The sequence below is a fragment of the Penaeus vannamei genome, chromosome 31 (assembly GCF_042767895.1).
Source record: "Penaeus vannamei isolate JL-2024 chromosome 31, ASM4276789v1, whole genome shotgun sequence".
Classification (NCBI taxonomy): Eukaryota; Metazoa; Arthropoda; class Malacostraca; order Decapoda; family Penaeidae; genus Penaeus; species Penaeus vannamei.
This window is the reverse complement of record NC_091579.1, coordinates 19,392,686-19,397,685: the sequence shown is the minus strand read 5'-3', so window position 1 is coordinate 19,397,685 and position 5,000 is coordinate 19,392,686.

The following is a 5,000-nucleotide window of genomic DNA, read 5'->3' as shown; positions in this document are numbered from 1 at the left end:
CGAACAGAGAGGTTATATATTCATGATGAAAATGCGGTATTGCATTGTTTCCATCTTTCATATTATATATATATATATATATATATATATATATATATATATATATATATATGTATATATATATTGATGAAAGATGGAAGAATGCACTACGGCATTGATACCATGAATATATTTACCTCTCCGATTGGGATTCGATCCCGCGCCGGCATTGCAAGAGATTACAAGGCGAACGCTCTGACCACAGCCACCACCGCGCTATAAGGATTTTGCAACCAGGCGCCATGGACATTACCTATCTACTCATACATGAGTAAATACAGTGAGATTTTACACACAATCCCCGCGGGCATTCGGGACTTATGGAAAGATCAAATCAAACCCCAAATCAAATAACCTGAGGTATATTGATGAAAGATGGAAGAATGCACTAACGCGTTGATATCATGAATATATTTACCTTTCCGATCGGGATTCGATCCCGCGCCGGCATTGCAAGAGATTACAAGGCGAACCCTCTGACCGCTCGGCCACCACCGCGCTATAATATCTCGCTAGACTTACTTATGTATGAGTAGATAGGTAATGTCCATGGTGCCAGATGGCGCCTGGTTGCACAATCCTTATAGCGCGGTGGTGGCCGAGTGGTCAGAGTATTTGCCTTGTAATCTCTTGCAATGGCGGCGCGGGATCGAATCCTGATTGGAGAGGTAAATATATTCATATATGTATATATATATATATATATATATATATATATATATATATATATATATATATATATATATATATATATATATATATATATATATATATATATATATATATATATATATATATATATATATATAATGTATACATATATATATATATATATTTATAATGTATACATATATACATATACATATATACATATATATATATATATATATATATATATATATATATATATATATAATCATATGTATATGTGTGTGTGATCGCATTAGAGGCAAGCATCATATACCCTACGTTCAACCTCGATACCTTGATACCTTCTTCGGGGGTTTTCCAAACTGTAGAGAAGCACCTCGGTCCATTTGCGCTTCATGACCATGCAATTCATGGAGACAGGAATATGGCACCAGAGGGCAAGGCCTGTTTGTTTCGCAGGCCTGATCGATTTTGTAGTCTAATTCAACAGATTTTGGAGTAACTAACAAATTGTGGGTTGATTACTAATCAGTGCCTGTTACGATGGCCGTTGTTGCATATTGCTTAAAATGGTTGTGTTGGCATCTGTATGGATATGGATAGGCATTTTCCTGCCCAATTTCAAGGAACGCGGTAATTTTCCATATTACCTCCGCCTCTCCGATATCGACGATTTTGGTATCGTTGGATTCCCCTGACTCTATACAATGCAAATATGTATGTTTTATTGCGCGGAAACACCCCGTTAGCGACAAACTTGGCCCCGATAGCAGGGGAGGGCATGGAAAGTTCCAGGGAAAATGCGGGGTTAAATAGCACTAATAATATAACGCATAGTGAAAATAACCATGGTTATTCACATGACTTTCCACTGTAGGGGGCTGTGCCTGGGGGGGGGCTGCCGCCCCCCAACCCCCGCCGAGGAAACAAAACCTCCACCACGTATTCCCGGCAGGCTAGAGCGTTACACAGTTATCGGCGATCTCGGAGCGGCGGACGTATTACATTTACCTCGTAACATTCCCACTGAATCAGTATACTAACCTTGACAGAGTCAGCATTGTATACATAGACGATTGTAGCATAATCAGGATGAACAAGGTATACCATGAACAGAAGAGCGGCGGTGACCCGGCGGGTTTTGCGCCTTTTTCGATGCATCTAGTTCGTGTGCGCGCTATCCTGCCGTGAATACGTGGGGGATATTTTGTGTTCCCGGCGGGGGTTTGGGGGGCGGCAGCCCCCCCTCAGGGGAGGTCACATGGTTATTTTCACTGTGGGTTATATTATTAGTGTTATTCAACCCCGCATTTTCCCTGGAACCTTCCATGCCCTCCCCTGCTATCGGGGCCAAGTTTGTCGCTAACGGGGTGTTTCCGCGCAATAAAACATACATATTTGCATTGTATAGAGTCAGGGGAATCCAACGATACCAAAATCGTCGATATCGGAGAGGCGGAGGCAATGTAGAAAATTACCGCGTTCCTTGAAATTGGGCAGGAAAATGCCTATCCATATCCATACAGATGCCAGATTTTTTTCTTGTATCATTATTTATTTATTTATGATACCTCTTAGAGACCGTGTTTTTATCATCACCATCAGTATATATATATATATATATATATATATATATATATATATATATATATATATATATATATATATATAATTAGTTCGAACTAATGATGTAACAATGATACTACGTTAGCATCAGTAATGTTAACTATGATGGTCATGATAATAAAGTACAAGGATAATAGTGATAATAATTAGTCCACTGGATCTAATATTACAAAAAGAAATATAAAAATAACTACAAAATTCTGATTTATGATACCTTCCTCCTTTTCCCTCCTGAAAAAAGGCTAAAAGAATATCAATAACATTATACAAATCAAAATAACAACAAAACATACGTCATTACGCGACCCAAAACAATATGTGATTACCAAAAACAGAGCATATGTAATTAACAATCAAAACAATACATAATTAACAATAACAACGACACTAATACGAACCCTCGTAGCAAGAGCCGAGCACGTGCCACCCCGCTTCGGTGCACGAGACCTCTCTGCTCTTCTCTGTGGCATCGAAGGCGTGGCCTCGTCCGCACGTGGCGAGAACGTGCTCTCCGACAACGTACGTTTGAGTTCTTTGCCAGTTCGTTGTGGCGTGTTCGACTTTCGGCTCTCCGAGACACACTGTGAAGGGGAAAGTTGAAATGTGTACGTGCGTGCATATGTGTTCACTTATCCGTCAATTAGACCGTTTATATTCCTCCAAAACAGAAACAAAATGGAAACAAATCCAGCACTTCAGCACCATCGCAAGCTTCCACAGCAGCCGGGCGGAACGCATAGCCCCCGGGGACAAGGGAGCAGGTGAGGATCTGCGTCACAGCGAGGTCCCTGGTGGCCATGCGTTGAGGACAGGTGAACGTCAAGGTGCCGTTCAGGTGAAGGGACGCGGGGGTTCTGGCTTCTTTGATGAGCGCGGAAGGGGGGGAAGGACCGTCAACGCACACTGCCAAGCGGAAAGGGTATTCCTGTTTCTTCTAATTGTAATTTTAAAAGATCAAGTTTGTAATATAGAATAATGTATTATATAAAGTATAAGGATAATGAATTCTATAAAGTATAAGGATAACGTATTGTATGTTATAAATATGATATATATACAGATCAACATTCTATAATAATGTATCATACACAGATATATTAGTAAAGGCAGGTAGTTTATACTGTATCCATAGACAAGGATTATGATTATGCTTCCGTTTCTTTGCCAAGTGTATGGCAAAGTTCGAACTAATGATGGAACAATGATGCTACTTTAGCATCAATAATGTTAGCTATGATAGTCATGATAATCAATAGTAATTATAGCAATGATAACGATAATAGTAATAATTATAATAACAATGATGACGATGTTAATACTGATGATAAAGATGATGGCGATATTAATGATGATTGTGGTGGTGATGATGGTAATGATGGTGATGATAATGATAATGATGATGATGATGGTGATAGTGATGATGATGATGATGATGATGATAAAAAAAATAATGAAAATAATAATAATAATAATGATAATAATAATAATAATAATAATAACAATAATAATAATGATAACAACAACAATAATAATAATAACAACAACAATAATAATAATGATAATAGGAATGACAATACCATCAGCAGGATAACAATTAGCGAGACTGCTTTGCTCGCTGACGACCCAATCGCCCAGCTGACCGCGACACTCTGCCAGCTGCGTGCCCCATCTGGTGTCTCTGTCTGCGAAATATCCCGGGTAGCAGCTGGAATGCAGGGAGGGAGGACGTCGTTGTAGAAGGAGGTTATTGATTGTTTTGTTTTTGTTTGGTTGGTTGGTTTTCGTCTTCTTTACATGTCACATATTTTTTTTCAAAGGCCCCATGTTATAGATGTTTGTACATACACGCAGATATTCGCACATACTCTCACATACACAAAATATATAATGCTGATAATAATGATAATAATAATGATAATAATAATAATAATAATAATAATAATAATAATAATAATAATAATAATAATAATAATAATAATAATAATAATAATAATAATAATAATAATAATGATAATAATAATAATAATAATAATAATAATAACAATAGATGATACCAATAGATTACGCCAATGATGATGATGATGATGATGATGATGATGATGATGATGATGATGATGATGATGATGATGATGCTGATGATGATGATGATGATGATGATGATGATGATGATGATGATGATGATGATGATGATGATGATGATGATGATAATAATAATAATAATGATAGCAATAATGGTAATAATAATGATACTAATAATACCAATAATATTATCAATAATAATTATTACAATAATGATAATGATAATAATAATGACAATAATAATAGCAATAGTGATAAAAATAACGAGGAAAATAATAATAATGATAATAATGACAATTACAATAATAATAATATCAACAATGATAATAAAAATCATTATCATTATAATTATTGCGATAATAGTAATAATGATAATAATAATGATAAGATTAATTATAATAATAACCAATAATAATAACATCAATAATAATAATGATGATTATAATAGTGATGATAATAATGATGATTATAATAGTGATGATAATAATGATGATTATAATAGTGATGATAATAATGATAATAATTACAATGTTAATAATAATCATTATCATTACAATAATCATAATGTTAACAATAGCAATAGTAATTACAGTAATGATAATAAT